This window comes from Balaenoptera musculus, chromosome 1 (genome assembly GCF_009873245.2).
Source record: "Balaenoptera musculus isolate JJ_BM4_2016_0621 chromosome 1, mBalMus1.pri.v3, whole genome shotgun sequence".
NCBI classification, from domain to species: Eukaryota; Metazoa; Chordata; class Mammalia; order Artiodactyla; family Balaenopteridae; genus Balaenoptera; species Balaenoptera musculus.
The window spans coordinates 149,951,793-149,973,922 of record NC_045785.1 but is presented as its reverse complement, the minus strand read 5'-3'; the positions used below and the strand labels follow the sequence as shown (position 1 = coordinate 149,973,922).

The window sequence follows — 22,130 nt, the reverse complement described above, 5'->3', positions numbered from 1 at the left end:
GTTGACTTGTTTGCAAAGTAAACAGCCCTGTAGTATATTATGACAGAGCGCATCATGTACCACACCCAGATCCCTGTGACTCACAATTCCTAGGAAAGATTGAGAGATATTTAATCACTCATTTGCAGCTAAGTGATCTGATACTTTATTATTATAAGTCCATGAGATGGTGGCTACTATGTGCACAGCCCCTGACAAAGAGAGTTAATGAAAGGAAATAGAATTGAATCAAATCTCTGTCCTTGGCAACTTCACTCATTTATCCATTTATTCACATGTCTATTGAATGTATCTTCTACATCATACACTGCTAGACAAACATAAAGTTAGTTGCTAGAAACATAAAGGTGTTTAGTTCCTAATCTTTATTCTTGAGAGACCATGGTTTGGTGGCATCAGCAAATATAGTTGACCATATAACAGCATGGGTTTGAACCTTGTGGGTCCAATTATATGTGGATTTTTTCAATAAATGCTACAGTACTGGTAGGATACCTTCAAGATGGCAGAGGAGTAAGACGTAGAGATCACCTTCCTCCCCACAAATACATCAGAAATACATCTACATGTGGAACAACTCCTACAGAACACCTACTGAACGCTGGCAGATGACATCAGACTTCCCAAAAGGCAAGAAACTCCCCACGTACCTGGGTAGGGCAAAAGAAAAAAGAAAAAACAGAGACAAAACAGTGGGGATGGGGCCTGCACCTCTGGGAGGGACCTGTGAAGGAGGAAAAGTTTCCACACAGTAGGAAGTCCCTTCACTGGAGGAGGCGGGGGTGGGTGGGGGGAAAGCTTTGGAACCACGGAGGAGAGCGCAGCAACAGGGGTGCAGAGGGCAAAGTGGAGAGATTCCCGCACAGAGGATTGGTGCTGACCAGCACTCACCAGCCTGAGAGGCTTGTCTGCTTACCCGCCGGGACAGGTGGGGGCTGGGAGCTGAGGCTCCGGCTTTGGAGGTCAGATCCCAGGGAGAGGACTGGGGTTGGCTGCGTGAACACAGCCTGAAGGGGGCTAGTGCGCCACAGCTAGCCATGGGGGATTCTGGGAAAAAGTCTGGAACTGCTTAAGAGGCAAGAGACCATTGTTTCAGGGTGCACAAGGAGAGAGGATTCAGAGTGAGCTCCAGAGATGGGCGTGAGCTGCAGTTATCAGTGCGGACACCAGAGATGGGCATGAAACGCTAAGGCTGCTGCTGAAGCCACCAGGAAGCCTGTGTGCAAGCACAGGTCACTATTCACACCTCCCCTCCCAGGAGCCTGTACAGCCCGCCGCTGCTAGGGTCCCGTGATCCAGGGACAACTTCCCCGGGAGAACACAAGGCACGCCTCAGGCTGTTCTAACATCATGTTGGCCTCTGCTGCCGCAGGCTCGCTCCACATTCCATACCCCTCTCTACCCCAGCCTGAGTGAGCCAGAGCCCCTGAATCAGCTGCTACTTTAATCCCGTCCTGTCTGAGTGAAGAACAAACGCCCTCAGGCGACCTACACACAGAGGTGGGGCCAGGTCCAAAGCTGAACCCCAGGAGCTGTGCGAACAAAGAAGAGAAAGGGAAATTTCTCCCAGCAGCCTCAGGAGCAGCAGATTAAATCTCCACAATCAACTTCATGTACCCTGCATCTGTGGAATACCTGAATAGACAATGAATCATCCCAAAGTGAGGCGGTGGACTTTGGGAGCAACTGTAGACTTGGGGTTTGCTTTCTGCATCTAATTTGTTTCTGGTTTTAGGTTTATCTTAGTTTAGTATTTAGAGTTTATTATCATTGGTAGATTTGTTTATTGATTTGGTTGCTCTCTTCCTTTTTTTTTAATATATAGATATATATTTTTTTTCCTTTTCCTCTTTTTTGTGAGTGTGTATGTATATGCTTCTTTGTGTGATTTTGTCTGTATAGCTTTGCTTTTACCATTTGTCCTAGGGTTCTGTCTGTCCATTGTTTTTTAATATAATTTTTAGTGCTTGTTATCATTGGTGGATTTGTTTTTTGGTTTGATTGCTCTCTTTTTTCTTTCTTTCTTTCTTTTATTAATTTAAAATTTTTTATTTTTAATAATTTTTAAACATTTTTTATTTAAATAACTTTATTTTATTTTATTTATTTCTTTTTTCCTCCCTTTTCTTCTGAGCTGTGTGGCCAACAGGGTTTTGGTGCTCGGCCCAGGTGTCAGGCCTGAGCCTCTTAGGTGGGAGAGCCAAGTTCAGGACATTGGTCCACAAGAGACCTCCTGGCTCCACGTAATATCAAATGGCAAAAGTTCTCCCAGAGATCTCCCTCTCAACGGTAAGACCCAGTTCTATTAAACGACCAGCAAGCTAACACTGCTGGACACCCTATGCCAAACAACTAGCAAGACAGGAACACAAACCCACCCATTAGCAGAGAGGCTGCCTAAAATCATAATAAGGCCACAGACACCCCACAACACACCACCAGATGCGGTCCTGCCCACCCGCAAGACAAGATCCAGCCTCATCCATTGGAACACAGTCACCAGTCCCCTCCACCAGGAAGCCTACACAACCCACTGAACCAACCTTAGCCACTGGGGGCAGACACCAAAAAGAACGGGAACTATGAACCTGCAGCCTGCGAAAAAGAGACCCCAAACACAGTAAGTTAAGAAAAATGAGAAGACAGAGAAACACACAGCAGACGAAGGAGCAAGGTAAAAACCCACCAGACCAAACAAATGAAGAGGAAATAGGCAGTCTACCTGAAAAAGAATTCAGAGTATGATAGTAAAGATGATCCAAAACCTTGGAAATAGAATGGAGAAAATACATGAAACGTTTAACGAGGACCTAGAAGAACTAAAGAGCAAACAAACAATGATGAACAACACAATTAATGAAATTAAAACTTCTCTACAAGGAATCAATAGCAGAATAACTGAGGCAGAAGAACGGATAAGTGACCCAGAAGATAAAAGAGTGGAAATAACTACCACAGAGCAGAATAAAGAAAAAAGAATGAAAAGAATTCAGGACAATCTCAGAGACCGTTGGGACAATATTAAATGCATCAACATTCGAATTATAGGGGTCCCAGAAGAAGAAGAGAGAAAGAAAGGGACTGAGAAAATATTTGAAGAGATTATAGTTGAAAACTTCCCTAATATGGGAAAGGAAATTGTCAATCAAGTCAAGGAAGCACAGAGAGTCCCGTACAGGATAAATCCAAGGAGAAGCATGCCAAGACACATATTAATCAAACTATCAAAAATTAAATAAAAGAAAAAATATTAGAAGCAGCAACGGAAAAGCAACAAATAACATACAAGGGAATCCCCATAAGGTTAACAGGAGATCTTTCAGCAGAAACTCTGCAAGCCAGAAGGGAGTGGTAGGACATATTTAAAGTGATGAAATGGAAAAACCTACAACCAAGATTACTCTACCCAACAAGGATCTGATTCAGATTTGAAGGAGAAATTAAAAACTTTACAGGCAAGAAAATCTAAGAGAATTCAGCACCACCAAACCAGCTTTACAACAAATGCTAAAAGAACTTCTCTAGGCAGGAAACACAAGAGAAGGAAAAGACCTACAATAGCAAACCCAAAACAATTAACAAAATGGTAATAGGAACATACATATCACTAATCACCTTAAATGTAAATGTATTAAATTCTCCAACCAAAAGACACAGACTGGCTGAATGGATACAAAAACAAGACCCGTATATATGCTGTCTAGAAGAGACCCACTTCAGACCTAGGGACACATACAGACTGAAAGTAAGGGGATGGAAAAAGATATTCCATGAAAATCAACAGAAAGCTGGAGTAGCAATTCTCATATCAGACAAAATAGACTTTAAATTAAGACTATTACAAGAGACAAAGAAGGACACCACATAATGATCAAGGGATCAATCCAAGAAGAAGATATAACAATTGTAAATATTTATGCACCCAACATAGGAGCACCTCAATACATAAGGCAAATGCTAACAGCCATAAAAGGGGAAATTGACAGAAACACAAACATAGTAGGGGACTTTAACACCCCACTTTCACAAATGGATAGATCATCCAAAATGAAAATAAATAAGGAAACACAAGCTTTAAATGATACATTAAACAAATGGACTTAATTGATATTTATAGGACATTCCATTCGAAAACAACAGAATACACTTTCTTCACAAGTGCTCATGGAACTTTCTCCAGGATAGATCATAACTTGGGTCACAAATCAAGCCTTGGTAAATTTAAGAAAATTGAAATCGTATCAAGCATCTTTTCAGACCACAACGCTATGAGACTAGATATCAATTACAGGAAAAGATCTGTAAAAAATACAAACACATGGAGGCTAAACAATACACTACTAAATAACCAAGAGATCACAGAAGAAATCAAAGAGGAAATCAAAATACCTAGAAACAAATGACAATGAAAACACAACGACCCAAAACCTATGAGATATGGCAAAAGCAGTTCTAAGAGGGAAGTTTATAGCAATACAATCCGACCTCAAGGAAGAAAAAAGAACTTAATAAACAACCTAACCTTACATCTAAAGCAATTAGTGAAAGAAGAACAAAAAAACCCCAAAGTTAGCAGAAGGAAAGAAATCATAAAGATCAGAGCTGAAATAAATGAAAAAGAAATGAAGGAAACAATAGCAAAGATCACTAAAACTAAAAGCTGGTTCTTTGAGAAGATAAACAAAATGGATAAACCATTAGCCAGACTCATCAAGAAGAAAATGGAGAAGACTCAAATCAATAGAATTAGAAATGAAAAAGGAGAAGTAACAACTGATACTGCAGAAATACAAAGGATCATGAGAGATTGCTACAAGCAACCATATGCCAATGAAATGGACAACATGGAAGAAATGGACAAGTTCTTAGAAAAGCACAACCTTCCGAGACTGAACCAGGAAGAAAAAGAAAATATAAACAGACAAATCCCAAGCACTGAAATTGAGACTGTGATTGAAAATCTTCCAACAAACAAAAGCCCAGAACCAGATGGCTTCACAGGTGAATTCTATCAAACATTTAGAGAAGAGCTAACACCTATCCTTCTCAAACCCTTCCAAAATATAGCAGAGGGAGGAACACTCCCAAACTCATTCTACAAGGCCACCATCACCCTGATACCAAAACCAAAGACGTCACAAAGAAAGAACACTACAGGCCAATATCACTGATGAACATAGATGCAAAAATCCTCAACAAACAGAAACAAGAGCAAACAGAATCCAACAGCACATTAAAAGGATCATACAGCATGATCAAGTGGAGTTTATCCCAGGAATGCAAGGATTCTTCAATATATGCAAATCAATCAACATGATACAGCATATTAACAAATTAAAGGAGAAAAACCATATGATCATCTCAATAGATGCAGAAAAAGCCTTCAAGAAAATTCAGCACCATTTGTGATAAAAAACCCTCCAGAATGTAGGCATAAAGGGAACTTACCTCAACATAATAAAGGCCATATATGACAAACCCACAGCCAACATTGTTCTCAATGGTGAAAAACTGAAACCATTTCCACTGAGATCAGGAACAAGACAAAGTTGTCCACTCTCACCACTATTATTCAACCTAGTTTCAGAAGTTTTAGCCACAGCAATCAGAGCAGAAAAAGAAATAAAAGGAATCCAAATCAGAAAAGAAGAAGCAAAGCTGTCACTGTTTGCAGGTGACATGATACTATACATAGAGAATCCTAAAGATACTACTAGAAAATGACTAGAGCTAATCAATGAATTTGGTAAAGTAGCAGGATACAAAATTAATGCACAGAAATCTCTGGCATTCCTATACACTAATGATGGAAAATCTGAAAGAGAAATTAAGGAAACACTCCCATTTACCACTGCAACATAAAGAATAAAATACCTAGGAAAAAACCTACCTAAGGAGACAAAAGACCTGTATGTCGAAAACAATAAGACACTGATGGAAGAAATTAAAGATGATACAAACAGATGGAGAGATATACCATTTTCTTTGATTGGAAGAATCAACCATGTAAAAATGACTATACTAAACAAGGCAATCTACAGATTCAATGTAATCCCTATCAAACTACCAATGACATTTTTCACAGAACTAGAACAAAAAATTTCACAATTTGTATGGAAAAACAAAAGACGCCAAATAGCCAAAGCAGTCTTGAGAAAGAAAAACAGAGCTGGAGGAATCAGGCCCCTGGACTTCACACTATACTTCAAAGCTACGGTAATCAAGACAGTATGGTACTGGCACAAAAACAGAAATATAGATCAATGGAACAGGATAGAAAGCCCAGAGATGATAAACCCACACACAAATGGTCACCTTATTTTTGATAAAGGAGGCAAGAATATACAATGGAGGAAAGACAACCTCTTCAATAAGTGGTGCTGGGAAAACTGGACAGCTACATGTAAAAGAATGAAATTAGAACACTCCCTAATGCCATACACAAAAATAAACTCAAAATGGATTAAAGACCATAGTGTAAGGCTAGACACTATAAAACTCTTAGAGGAAAACATAAGCAGAACACTCCATGACATAAATCACAGCAAGATCCTTTTTGACCCACCTCTAGAGAAATGGAAATAAAAAGAAAAATAAACAAATGGGACCTATTGAAACTTAAAAGCTTTTGCACAGCAAAGGAAAACATAAACAAGATGAAAAGACAACCCTCAGAATGGGAGAAATATTTGCAAATGAAGCAACTGACAAAGGATTAATCTCCAAAATTTACAAGCAACTTATGCAGCTCAATATCAAAAAAACAAAAAAACCAATCCAAAAATGGGCAGAAGACCTAAATAGACATTTCTCCAAAGAAGATATACATATTGTCAACAAACACATGAAAGGATGCTCAACATCACTAATCATTAGAGAAATGCAAATCAAAACTACAATGAGGTATCACCTCACACCGGTCAGAATGGCCATCATCAAAAAATCTACAAACAATAAATGCCACAGAGGGTATGGAGAAAAGGGAACCCTCTTGCACTATTGGTGGGAATGTAAATTGATACAGCCACTATGGAGAACAGTATGGAGGTTCCTTAAAATCTAAAAATAAAACTACCATACGACCCAGCAATCCCACTACTGGGCATATACCCTGAGAAAACCATAGTTCGAAAAGAGTCATGTACCACAATGTTCATTGCAGCTCTATTTACAATAGCCAGGACATGGAAGCAACCTAAGTGTCCATCAACAGATGAATGGATAAAGAAGATGTGGCACATATATACAATGGAATATTACTCAGCCATATAAAGAAACAAAATTGAGTTATTTGTAGTGAGGTGGATGGACCTAGAATCTGTCATAGAGAGTGAAGTAAGTCAGAAAGGGGAAAACAAATATCGTATGCTAAGACATATATATGGTATCTAAAAAAAAAAAAAAAATGTTTCTGAAGAACCTAGGGGCAGAACAGGAATAAAGATGCAGATGTAGAGAATGGACTTGAGGACAAGGGGAGGGGGATGGGTAAGCTGGGACGAAGTGAGAGAGTGACATGGACATATATACACTACCAAATGTAAAATAGATAGCTAGTGGGAAGCAGCCTCATAGCACAGGGAGATCAGCTTGGTGCTCGGTGACCACCTAGAGGGGTGGGATAGGGAGGGTGGGAGGGAGATGCAAGAGGGAGGAGATATGATGGTATATGTATATGTATAGCCGATTCAGTTTGTTATACAGCAGAAACTAACACACCATTGTAAAGCAATTATGCTCCAATAAAGATGTTAAAAATAAAAAAAAAAAAACACTACAGTAGTACATGATGGTTGAGTCTGCGAATGGTTGAATCCATGAACCCTACAAGGTCTGTCTGGCCATCGTCAGGTTCTGAGCTCTTATCCTGGGAGAGACAGGAAACCACTGGTATGTCTAAGCTGAGAGAGTCTGTGCTTGCTATGCTGAGAACATACTTCTACAGAGTCAGGACAGACCAGGAGACCTGAGAGGAAGCAGTCACCCAAGCTAGAAATGAAGCCTGCTCGGACAAGATTATAAAGGGTGGAGGTGGGGAGATGGAGTTAGATTTGAGATGTATTTGGATGTAGAGACAACAAAATTTGCTGATAGATTCTACGCAGGATGTGCAAAAAAGTGAAGCATCAAATAAGACTCCCAGGATTTTTGGCCTGATCTGGAAGGATGTGGTTGTCATTAACTACGATGGGGAAAACTGTGATGTTGGAGGTGGGATGAAAAATAGGAGCTCGGTTTTTTACCTGGTAGGTTTGAAATGCCCATTAGATCTCCAAGCAGAGTTGTCAATTAGACAATTGGGTAGATATGTTTAGAATTCATGGGAGTGATTCAGACTGGACATATAATTTCAGGAATCATACCATTTAGACTAGATGTCATCAAGGAAGTAAGTGTTGATAGAGAAGGGAACAGGTCAAAGGACTGAGCACTAAATCAATGTCTTCAGGACTGGGGGAAATTCAAAGGAGGCAGCAAAGCCAACTGGGAAGACACAACCAGAGAAATAGAAGAAAAACCAAGAGAATGTGGTATCCCAGAGAAGAAAGTGCATTAAGAAGAAACAAGTGGTCAACTGTGCCACGTGCTGCTGCCAGTGCCAAGAAACGACCATTAAGAAATGTGAGCATCATTAATGACCTGGATAAAAGCAGTTTTAGTAAAGCGATGGGGGGAGGGGCAAAATCCTCATTGAAATAAGTTCAAGGAGGAGAAAAATTAGACCCAGAAATTACTTACAAATCTTTTGAAGAGCCCTAAGGGAAATAAAAAATGAGGCAGTGGGACTTCCCAGGTGGCACAGTGGTTAAGAACCCACCTGCCAATGCAAGGGGACACAGGTTTGATCCCTGGTCTGGGAAGATCCCACATACCATGGAGCAACTAAGCCCAAGTATGCCACAACTACTGAGCCCACATGCTGCAACTACTGAGCCCGCATGCTGCAACTACTGAAGACTACACACCTAGAGCCCGTGCTCTGCAACAAGAGAACCCTCTGCAATGAGAAGCCCACACACCACAATGAAGAGTAGCCCCTGCTCGACGCAACTAGAGAAAGCCCGCACAGCAACAAAGACCCAACGCAGCCACATAAATAAATAAATAAATAAATAAATAAATAAATAAATAAATAAATAAATAAATAAATAAATAAAAATGGGGCAGTGGCTGAAGGGAGAAGTGGGTCCAGAGAGGACTTCTGTTTCTTTGAAAATCAGAGAATTAACAGTATGTGTGTATGTTTGCAGGAAAGATCCAATTGAGAGAAAAAACTGATGATGCAGGTGAGAGGGGAGACAATTGCTGGAAGAATGTCCTAGAGTAGGAGAGGTAAAGATGGGATACAGGGCCTGAGTGGAGGCTTGGAGCCTAGACAACAATGTGCACTGAGTCCTGGGTCCAGCATGCAGGCCGCCAGTTTGCAACATCGGCACATTTTATCTGCTTATCCTGAAAATATACTGGACATTGTGGGTCCTTCACAGCAGAAAAGGCTTTCTTTGGCAACATCACCAACGTTCAGATTTTCCTCATTGTAAACATTGCCAAGATAAAGCTGCTGCCCATAATTAGTGGGACTTTGAGGGAATCATGTGCTCTGGAAATAGCTGAATTTGGGTTCGAAATGAAGAAATAAAGCTTGAATTGATTTCAAATTGCATCATCCACACTAGAACTACTTACATTTCTTTTTAACATTTTGGTCTTAGTCCACCAGGAACAGATAGCCACATAATTTCAGCCCCTAGATTAAAACCACTGACATCTCTCCAAGAATCTGATTTGTCTTTTAAATGCATGTTGATATCATCACAGAAAAATTCTAAGTTTGGGGACCTCCTCTTGGAAGCTTGGACTTGTCACATATTTGAAATGATAAAAACTTTATTTCTGAAACAGTACTTCAGTTAGAAGTAAAAACATTAGTGCTCTGTGTGCAGATTGAGCACCTGTGATCCTTGGCAGCCCTTCTGTATTGGCTGCTTTAAGAAGGAAGGCTCTCCTTGGGTCAACATGCCCCATTACTTTATCCATGGTGAATAGCACTTTGTCAAATGATTTTATTAGGAAACGTGACTAGAACCTGAAGATTTTCTTTAATAACTCACAAGTTAATTGGCTTTGGAGGACATGTATTGACACACTTTGTTGCATTTGAGGTAATATTTTGGATAAGAAGAGCCTACTCTCTAAGCCATTTAAAAGGAAACAACTAATCCAGTTTGCCTTACTTGCCGGATGTTTCTGTCCTAAAAACAAAGAAGATTTTTAAACTCTTGCCTCTTTTCTCTATTTTTAATTGATATATCCAGTTTTCTCAAAGTTCCTACCCAGATGCTAAATAAATATTGGCTGATAAAGATGTTTCTGTTCTTTAAGTGATAATAGCATCACACGAAATAGTTAAGCAGTAAAAAAAAAAAAAAAGATATATACACACACAATGACTTCTGGTTTAAAATGATGAAAAATGAATATTCATGCTTATTACTACTCTTTCCCAAAATGCCACTAAAGTGACAGGAAAGGAATTTTTAAAAATAAATTTATTTATTTATGAATGATTTATTTTTGGCTGGGTCGGGTCTTCATTGCTGCGCGTGGGCTTTCTCTAGTTGCCGCGGGCAGGGGCTACTCTTCGTTGCAGTGCGTGGGCTTCTCATTGTGGTGGCTTCTCTTGCTGCGGAGCATGGGCTTTAGGCACGTGGGCTTCAGTAGTTGCAGCACGCGGGCTCAGTAATTGTGGCTCACGGGCTCTAGAGCCCAGGCTCAGTAGTTGTGGCGCACGGGCTTAGTTGCTCCGCGGCATGTGGGATCTTCCCAGACCAGGGATGGAACCCGTGTTCCCTGCATTGGCAGGTGGAATCTTAACCACTGCGCCACCAGGGAAGCCCAGGAAAGGAATTTTTTTTAAGGCAGAAAAACACAAGAGAATGACAATGGGTGAGGAGATGCACACGGGTGTCCGAACGGTAACTAATTTAGCAGAGAGTAGGAAGCTAAAACCTAACTGCCTGCAGAGGGAGAAGCTGACCTGTTTATGCTGAAGAACCTCACAAAAGCTGAGAAACTGGAGGCACCAAGAACCTCTGAAGATGGGGGAATGAGGGTTTGGACTGAAATTAGGAGAATGGGTTGAAAATATACGTGAAGTATATAGACCTCCAAGGATCCTTCTCATATCCAGAGCATCCAAGTGACTACCTTGGCAGGAGGAAGCGGGTATTAAGTGGAAAAATCAAGGCAGAGTAATTCTCGATTCTAAGATAACAGAAAGCGAAAGAAGAGGGGTAGGAAAGACAAATATTAAGATCCCAGGATGTTAATAGCCAGGCTTATACCTCTCTGTTCCATCCCAGGCAAGGCTTTGGAGGATTTCTTTCTAGAGAAACAGATAGACCTAAGAGAAAATATTTTCAGACAATAATATATGGAGCTACTTCCTACTCTCAATAACTCTACAGTCAAGCCAACAAGGAAACCAACCTGGACCATACACACACACAGAATTCTGTACCAACTTTTTGGAGCCTTAATCTTCAATATTAAAGGAAAATTATGAATCATAAGAGAGCTGAGAAAAGCCTCCAGCATGAGAAACAGAGGCCAAAACTAAAAAAACAGAGACAAAAAAAAAAAGCAACTCAGAAGACACATGCAGACAGTGCAAGCAGTGGAAGAGTTACCCACCACCAAAACAAAACAAAACCTGCATAATTAATATCATCATCTATAAAAAAAGATATTATATCTATGAAACGAGAAAAGGATGCTGGTAAAAGCAAAAGAATATTCAGAGACTAAGTAAGAGCTAATGGTAACTGAAAAGATCATAGCAGTAATAAAAGTTCAATAGAAGGACTAAATGATAAAATTGAGGACATCTTTAAGGAAATATAACAAAAGGACAAAGAGATAAAAGATAGAAAAAAAAGACACAAAGTTTAGAGAACTAATAGGAATCTTAGGACTAATAGTCTAACTAATAGGAGTTCAAGGAAGAGAATACAGAAAAAAATTATCAAAAGAATAATATAAGAATACTTCCCAAAACTGGAGGATATGAATTTCTAAATTGACTTGTCCAGCAGAGTGAATGAAAATATAAAGGCGGTCTCATTAACAGAATAATCAGCAAATACATGTACATCTTTACTCATCATTCTCTAGTAAAACATTTTTTTACTAAGAGTTGTGGAAGATATAAAGAACTATGAAACATAATCCTCACACTAAAATAATAGCCATGACAGCTAATTTTTAATTGGTGTAAAATGCACACCAAGCATTGTTCCAAGTACTTTAAATTAACTCACTAAATTCTATGAGTTAGATACTATTATTATCTACACTTTATAGATGAGAAAACTGAGGCCCAGTAAAATGAAGTAACTTATCCGGGTCATGGAGCTCGTAAGAGATGGCGCCAGAATTCAAACCCAAGTAGAAGGCTTGAGAGTTGATGTTGTTATCCACTGTGTCACACTGCTTTATGTCCTAGTTGAGAAGAACAAACAGAACTAAATGACCTTATGAGATTTAAAAGAGTTCAACATAATGCTAGAAGGGATGTCTCAAATGCATGTAAGCATATTTTAGGGAAAATAAGTGTATTACTGTAAGATTCAGAGGAGAGTGAGAACCCTTCAGGCTAAGGGTCAAGGAAGAATTTACTTGGACCAAGCTGGGCAGGGAGGGCATTCCCTGTGAATGAGTCAGGATGTGGAGGTGGGAACTGGATGCCAGAGGTCAGCAAGGAAGATGATTTGACCAGGGCATTGCAAGTTTTGTTCATCCACACACGAGACCAGTGAGAACAAGGCAGGAAGGACCTAATGTCAAATTACAAAGGGCCTTGACGGCAGGCTAAGAAAACTGAACTTGATCCTGTAGAAATGGGTAGTCATCATTGAGCAGGTGGGAGCTTAATCTGGACATGGTACCCATAATCAATGGATAGGAGAAGAGGAAGTGGGAAGAACAGGGAAGGGCTTATTGTGACAGGCTGGATGAGAGTTTTCAAGATCAGACTAGGGTTAGTGAGAGTGCTAAGAAAGGGCTGGATTCTGGATGGGAAAAACCATCAAGACTTGCCAAAAAATGTTGGATTTTGTCTTCTCTATCAAGGAGAAATTTTTTCAAACTAGAAAGGATGGAACTGATATGATTCAAATGGAATTAAATTGCAAGAAGTTCAAGTAAATAAGTTCAGATCACTAGATTCAAACAAGTTACAACCCAGAACAATCAAATACTGAGCAATTATGATCTTGAATCAGTTGATAGGATTTCTTTTAAAATGAGTGTAAGGATTTCTAGAATTAATAGTAATGTATGCTCAATAGAGAAAATAAATTAAAATAGAAAGAAGAAAAAATCAGTAAGCATACCCCACAGATATATCCTTAGCTGACATTTTGGTTTATTTTTTCAATCTCTTTTATATATAACTTTGTTTTCATGTTGATACATAGTCAGATTGATGATCATAATATGTATAGAATTTATAATTTTTATCTTGCTTGAATAACATTGTAATAAAACATTTCATATTCTGTTACAAATTTATTTGTATATATAACTGAATCACTACATAACATTCAGTATTGTGGGTATACATACCAAAAGGTATATAACCAAATATCATTGGATATTTAAGTACTTTAAAATAAATTTTTTTTATATAAGTATAGTATCTTTTTGCTTAAAGTCTTTTTTTCTGAATTGTGAATTACTTCCTTAGGCTAGTTTTCCAGATAAAGATCTTTAGGAGAAACAAGAGAGTATGAAATGAGCAGCCAGTTTAAACATAACTTCTATTTAGGTGGAGGTGAAAGAGTTAAACTGCAAAACCTTAGTGAGACAACAAAATGACCGTTTGTTTTAACCACACTGCTGCCCCTGAAGGACAACTGATAATGACACATGGGAAATAGCTCATAGAAAACATCCAAGTAGGCACAACTATGGTCTGATAATTAACATCAGAAGCACACTCTAGTTGTGCCTATATTTATGTGTTTTTATATTGCATTTACATTTACAGGTATTTACTAAGTTAACTGGGAAAATGAACATAGTACGTTCTTAAGTGTGGGTATAATTATTCTCCTAATTCATCCTACTGTTGTTTAAAAATCCTGAATTCATGGAAACAGTAAAGATTATGGAAAAGAGATATCTGATCCAGTTAGTACTCACTGACGCTTAGAGTGAAAATCATGTGCTTGGAGTGGTGCCTGCAGGAGTTGCCGTTTCATTTTGCAGGACGTATATTGTGACCTGTGAGTGGTGTGATGGACCAAGTGAAAAATCTGTAGTCAGATGATTTGGGTTCAAGTTTCGCCCTGATCATTACCACATGTATGACTTTGGACTAGTTAGGTAATCCTTGAAACTCACTTAGGGGAGGATCATAACACCTATCTCAAGGAGTGGATGGAGGACTAACTGAGATACCAGTGAAGAGCACCCTAGAGGCAACGAGACCCTCCAAGCATCTGAATTGTTGCTGTCATCACATCTGTCCCCCACATTATGCTGGCACAGGGTTTAGTGGGGATTCACTACATGGGAGAGGTCATTGGAGGAGAGCCAGAAACTCTCCTCACTAGCTCTGAGAAATCAAGTTAGTGGCTTGTTCTCACAGCTCCTCAGATGGAACAGTAAGAACAAGCAGGGGTCAAAACTGTACAGTTAATGGAATCTTCCTGGTTTCCCTTTGATGGTAAGTCACGCTGGAAGTTCCCACAGATGTTCTGGTAATGGTGAGCCCTCTGATTTGACCCTGGACCTCTCAGAATATAGTAAACAACCAGGATTATACTACCCAAATCAGAAGATTGATCCAACATGCTTAAAATTTTTTTGTCATGTTGTCAATTTTCTCATATATAATAACTCAGTTTTTTGGAAGTCAGCAGAGGCCACTACTGTTGTTCATTATAGGCTAAGATTATTGCACAACCAAGGTTAACTCTACTTAATTAAAACTGATCTACTAAATTAGGGGGCAAAAAGGGAAGAGGTACATTTGATTGTGCTGTCCTCGATATAATGACTTACTTGGTCCTTTGTTGCTAAAGCCCACCAACTCCAGAACTGAAAACTTTGATCTCATTTTATGGTTCTTAATCAACTTTATGGAGGTGCAATTTACATAAGCCAAATGGAAACATTTAAAGTATTCAGTTTGATGAGTTTTGACAAATGCAAACATGCATAACCACCACCCTGATCGATATACAGAGCATTTTTGTTGCCCTCAGAAGTTCCCTGTTGCCCTTTTACAATCAGTCCTCCTACCCCTTTGCAGTGCCCACTCTAGACAGCCACCAACTTGATTTCTATCACAGTAAATTGATTTTGTATGTTCTAGAACCTCGCACAAATGGAATCATATAGTATGTACTCTTACGTGTCTAGCTTCTCTTGGCTCACCATGTTTTTGAGATTCATTCATGTTGTTGTTTGTATCACTAATTTGTTCCTTTTCAATATTGAGTAAATATGGAAGTACCAATGTATGCAGGCACTACAATTTGTTTATCCATTCCGCTGTTGATGGACATTTGAACTGTTTCCAGTTGTGGCTAATTAAGAATAAAGCTGCTAAGAACATTTATGTGCAAGTCTTTTGTAGACATGTTTTTATTTTCCCTGGGTCAATACTTAGAATTGGAATTGCAGGGTCATAAGGTATCTGTTTAACTTTATAAGAAGTGACCAAAGTGTTTCCCAAAGTGGTTGTACTATTTTACATACTCATTAACAGTGTATGAGAATTCCAGGTGTTCTATCCTCACCAATAAAAGGTCTTTTTAAACTTTAATCATTCTCATGGGTGTTTAGTAGTAGCTTATTGCTTTTTTGCTTTTGCTTTTCATTTCCTTGATGAATAATGATATTGAGCTTTTTTTCCCCCTGTGCTTATTTTGGCCATTCCAATACCTTTTTTTTTTGTAAAATGTCTTCAAGTGATGAAAGCAATAGATGGCGAGACACCTAAACCTGGGTGGATAAAGATACCATTCTTTGAATGAAGCAGGTTTGAAGTAGAAAGAGAGGTGATTGATTGAATATAAAACTGAGCTCACTTCCATAGAGTTCTCAAATAAACTCAAAATCTTCTTTATAGTTCTTTTATCCTGGAAAATTCTTTCCTCTCTTTTCTACCTAGTGAAGTTCTAATCTGATACAGAGGTCAGGGAAGATTTACCTAAACTATGAATTACGAGGGAGAAATGGCCAAAGGTTGAAATAATGTTTTCAGTCCTCATCTTACTTACTATATCTGCAGTACTTATTAAACAAGTCAATAAATTCCAGGGTCATAAAGAAGATAGACCGGTAAATACAACTTAACTACAATTTATTCAGTGCCTATTCTGTGCATGGAATTGCACTAGGGAATAAAAGATAAAATGATAAATTAGATCTTATACTTGCCCTCAGTAAGTTCAAATCTCCTTGCAGTTTAGACTTGTCCTTCAATTAGCCCATATGTGGCAGAACGGACTAAGAAAGTACCAGCAGGGAGAGGCCAAGTGCTTCGAACCACAAGGATTAATGTGTAGGAGAGGGGAAGAAAGGATACCATGGAAGTCTTAGAGGAGGTGGTAATAGATGGAGACCTTGAGGAAAGAGCATTGACTGATTGCAGTTAATGCTTGTTTGAGGTAAATTGCCTTCTTTATAGCAAACTATTTGGCTTTATATGAAAAAGTGCAATTTATCCCAAGGAAATGCTCATCTTTAGGTAATTGGGTTTTATTTGACAACTAAAAGAGAAGTGGTAGGAAAATATTTACCCACTAATGAATACTTCTGAGAAATATCAAGGAACAGTTAGCTTTAATTATATACCAACAAATATAAAGTAATGTGTAGTGGACGTAGCATAATTTTAAAGCTACTTAGACCTGGATTCAAACCTTGGCTTTGCCGTCTGTATCCTTTGGTCTGATCATTTTCTCCTCTGAGCCTCAGTTTTATCATGTGAAAATGGACGTAATAGTAGTTTACTCATGGCACTGCTGTGATGGTTAAGCAGTGAGGTTAAGCCTCAAACTAAGAGTAGCACATTATGTGATCCTTAAATACAAATTTCTTTCTTCTCTTCTTACCCTTGTGCAATTCTAATGAGCTCAGATTGAAGTTCTGCTTTTTAATTTGCAAGATCATAAATCAAGGCAAACAAAACACAGATGGGACTAGAGGGGAGGAAGGGAACGAGGACAATGTTTAAACAAATCTGGATCTTTGTAAATGACCTAATCTTTGCCAAAGAAGAAATTCTACTGGGTGGGAAAAGAATAAGGAGGATAACTGAATGATCTCAACACTATTAGCATCTCCTTTATATTTCTTTTATAGATTTTTCAAACTGTCTGTCATGACATGCTCTTTTTTATAAATTACATGAAAAGTGGGCACATCCTGGTATATGAAGTGTTCATTCATGCCTGTCATTGCCATCAATTGTTGCCAATATTTATTGAGTATTTATTGTGGGTCAAACAATATACCAAATGCTTTACATACATCATCTCATTTGTCCATCACAAAAACCCTATGAGGTAGGCAACATTATCACACCTGAGTTATAAATGAGCAATTTGTGTCACAGAGCGGTTGGATACCAGCCCACACAGAAAGTAAGGGAGCAATAGAGTCAGTATTTGAGACTAAGTCAGTATGACTTCCAAGCCTGCCCACTCAGTCTTTGTGCTATGTTGTCTCCCGTCACACACTCATACACACATGCTAATACACATACACATATACTCACACACACATGAACATACTTACATACCTACACATGGATGTACATACACCACACATACTCACACATCCACATCCTCTCAGATGCACAGCCACACACACATTAATACACATAAATACATGCACATAGACATATACTCAAACACACACACACCTCACACAAGTTTCTGGCTCCTGCCACGACCTCCACTTTGGCAAAAATTCATGCTGTCTCACAAAATTAGGGCTCGGCAAAGAAACACTTGCTTATGTGAGTCAAGCATCACACTTCCATTTGGCTGCTGAGCCCTTCCTCACACACAAGGAAGCCAGAGGCAGGGCAGGATGCCATTGTGCCAGGTGAAAATGTCTCACGGTATTAGGCCACTTTTACTGGGTACTGCTAAACCTGTACCCAGTGGAAAAAAAGAAAGCTATATCTGATGTAGTAGACTGATGCCTTGATTAGTGAATTCCTGGAGAATAAACTCCCTTTATAAGAAATGGAAGTCTGCTCATTTGTTTTCACTTACTTTTTAAGAATACACTTTATTTATTCTGCACAGCACAGCTGCTCTGGTTTGCAGCTGCATGACAAAATACCTCAATAAAAAGTTTTTGTTTGTGTTGGCCATCTTAAGACTGCTTGGGGATAATTCTAGGCTGAGTTATGAATGCAAATATGAAACAGACTGATTTCCTAGAATTGAGGAACTGAAAGACACTGAAAGACTGGGGTACTTTGGTACTAGGTCTGACGTCGTGGTCAGGGAGGTTTCCCAGAGGAGGTGATGCTGAGCAGTGTAACAGAGAGTTAAGATCCTAAGCCCCAGCTCCACCCCTCATAAGCCAAGTGATTTGAGGCTAGTTACTTCCCTAAACACCAACTGTCTCACTTATAACTAGGGTGATAATATTTGGCTCATGGTTTTGTGTCTCTAGGCTTTCGGGAAATTACGTTCTCCTCTTCTCTTTCCACTATCCTCTCCTTCCCCTTTATTACTTGTACTCTAATGTGGGGGGTGGCAGGGAGGGCGGGTAGCAAGGCTCACTCCTCTGGCCTCTTTGAGTTTCTGTTTACACTCCTTCCCTTGGTTACCTCGCCTTCAAGCCATGTCTCATCCACGCTCCAGCCTAATCTCTCCTACATTTTCATCTCATGCTGTACATCTCCAAATGGACACCGTGCCCAGGCATTTTGTATTCAACAAGTGCTCAGCCAAATTTTTATTTCTTCCCTAAATTACCTCTTGACTTTGGAATAGATAATTCTTTCAAATAGGGCCTCTAGTCTCACAGACACCAAACCACTGAGCCGGCTTTAATGCTTTTTTTCCTTGTTCCTTATCAGTCACCAAATTCTGAGTTCTTCCATTGAAATGTATTTGGTTGGAGCAAACATAGAAACTGAAATGGCTATAATAATTGTGTCAGTGGTTTTTCAGAGGAACAAGATTGTTTCCTTAATATAGATTTATTATTTTAAAATTAAAGATGTTTCTGTCCTCCAATATGAAGTCACTGGACCATTGCATAGTGAGCTAAATTGAGTCTTTACTCACAGTCATTCCCACTGCAACATCTTATACACAACTGCCAAATTAACCTCATACTTCCTGCTTAAAATCTTCAACTGGCCTCCAATGCTTCTGAATAGCATAAAATGTGGAAGCCTTCTGTTTAAGGCTCTCTCAAGTCTGTTGCCAGCCTATCTTTCAGCCTTTTTTTCCATTAGTCCAATTCATTTCCCCAAGCTCTCCCTAAAGGAAACTCCTTACTATTCGTGGAATCAAATGAGCTTTTCCTGACCCCAAACCTTTGCTCATACCATTCTTATCTTTTCTCATATTTTCCCTATTGCATTGATATTCATTTGTCATATTTAGCTGAATCACTAGGCCGTTAGCCTCCTCCACCCCAATTGACATGTTCCTTTTTCTCTTTTCTGAACCCCCATACTACATTGATTGTGGCATGCTCACAGTATTTATCAGGTAAAACCTCTCTCCTAGGTTACAGATTCTGGAACACAAGTATTGGCCCTTTTTTAGTGTGCTTCTGAGTACTAAGTGGTCCTCAATTTATTAAAAACCTTTGATGTAGTCATTGGATGGTTCCTGGGACAGCGGTGGGAGCCGTGTTTCCTAACCTCTGCCAAAATCATAGATCTATTTTGTTGAATGTTTTTCAATTTAATTATATAAACATTGTTTTGGAATTGGAGAGCTCTATAGAGACTATTTTAGTCCCAAACTCTTTCTTAATCAATGGGTACATGAGTCCCTGAGAATACATAGCTGGTTTTTGGTAGGTCAAGTATGAAGGCTCAGCACCACTGCTGACACCAAATGCAGCTGGGTCTCAAATCACCTCCTCAAATTGCCTAATTCAGTGTCCTCCACACAGAAGAAACCTTTGCTGACTGATTCCAACAAAAAGAATGTAGTGTGGTAGGGTAAGATAGGTAAGTGTACTTTTGGGAATCAGACAAACTGGATTTAGATTCTGGCCTGGTCACTTAGTAGCTGCACAGATGTGGGTAAATTGCTTACTTACACAGCTTGTTTCCTCATCTATAAAATGTGGACAGTTATCTCCACTTCATGAAGTTGTATTGGAAAAATTGTATATAATGTATATGAAGTGACTGGAACACAACAAATTGAGGCCAAAACAATCTTCAGTAAATTATGTTTGTATATTTAATTTTTCTTAATCATGTATAGATTTTTGTCATAGAACCTTTTTCTAAATTGAATAAATGGATACTGGATTTCTTTTTTTTTCTTTTTGCAACATTCTGAGGAAATGTTGAAATTTCCTGGGAGTGGTATTACTAAAAGTGTTACTAAAGAGTCCACCCAGTTATTGCTCATAAAAGTTCCTTTAAATAATGTATTATCAACTAAGTAGTTTGGAAGGTAAATGCTTAGAGCATTTAGTGTGGCTAAGCTGGGTGAGAGACATAATTTTTTTTTTTTTAATATTTGCAGACCTCATTGTTTTCTTTGGATAAAAAGCTATTATATTCACTTAATAAAAACTTAGAGAGCTCTAAGTTAAGTCTTAGGCCTCAAAGTGAAGTCTTCTAACAGTTCCATAACTGGACTTGGCCTTCAACTATTTTTTATGATGCCACCTTGCCTTTCACACCAATTCTGTGAGCTCAAGCAGGAATGTACACTACCTGCCTATGATGGTGTGGCAGAAGGGAGTGGTAGTTAAGGTCATGGGAGGCTCTTTGGAAGAATAAATGAAGACCTGGTATTACTTCTAAAACACTGCTGGGCCCTGATATACTTTGTGTTTTTATGTCAAATATGGGAGTAAAAATAAGGTGTTTTAATATCAAATATGAAGATCATATTAGATGGTTTTAAAAGCACCTCCCCTACCCCCCTTCTAAACTCTAGAATGTTTTAATACTGATAGGTCATGAAAGCCTATAGGAGTTCCTTTCCTGGAATCCGTACAGGACTGGTTCCAGCACTGGGTGACACAAGGTTCCGTTCAGTACAGTAAGCATGAGTTAGAGAAAATGCTGTCATCAAAACTGTTGTTTTCCTCCTTATAAAGCTCATACAAACCAATAAAGAGTGATCAGGAAGCATTTTGGAAAGGATAGGAGGCATGGATTCCACAGCTGGTCTGTGGACCAAGGCATAATTCCAAGTTAGGGATTCCATTTAATTAGGTAAAGTGTTTGAGGGCATAGGAAACCTAGGCTAGGACTCTGCTAACCAGATCAGGTAAATTACTTAAGGGAAACATGTACTTTGAGTCACTCTCCTTGAAGATGAGTAAGTGGCCTTCTCATCAATGTCCTTTAGTGTTTTTGACAGAGACAGTCCTGGGCTGGGTGGATCTTCACTCTGACCAGCACCATATAGCTCTGTGGTTCTCAACCTGGCTGCAAAGTAGAATTACCTGGAGCGCTTTAAATAATCCTGATGCCCGGTCCTATCTCCAGAGATTCTAATTTAACTTGTCAGGTTTAGCTTGACATCTGGATTTTAAAAACACCGCCTCCCCTGCCCACCCCACCCCCCCCATACACCCCATGCGATTCTAAGGTATGGCCAGCCTGGCAAACCCCTGGCATATACTTAAGGTCTTCTAACAAACCTTACTCTTAAAATCCACCATCCTACCATTTAGCTTTTTAGCTTTCTGGCGCTCGGTTTTTGTTTTGTCATCTTTCTCCCGGCCCGACACACAGGCATACTCCACAGGATGGTGACTTTCTATCTGCAGTCACACTACAATAGTCCCTAAGTAGAATTCAAGAGGTGTCCTTGGTATATAAGAAGAACCCTGGAGACGAAAGCGATTCTCATGCAAACATGGTAAAAACAATGTTCACT

At 39.1% G+C, this 22,130-nt stretch overlaps 1 long non-coding RNA gene across 1 annotated transcript in view; it reads right to left on the bottom strand.

The window, feature by feature from the left end:
- The window catches only part of LOC118900203, a 35,705-nt gene that overhangs the window by 12,451 nt on the left and 1,124 nt on the right, over positions 1-22,130 (bottom strand). The window lies entirely within an intron of this gene.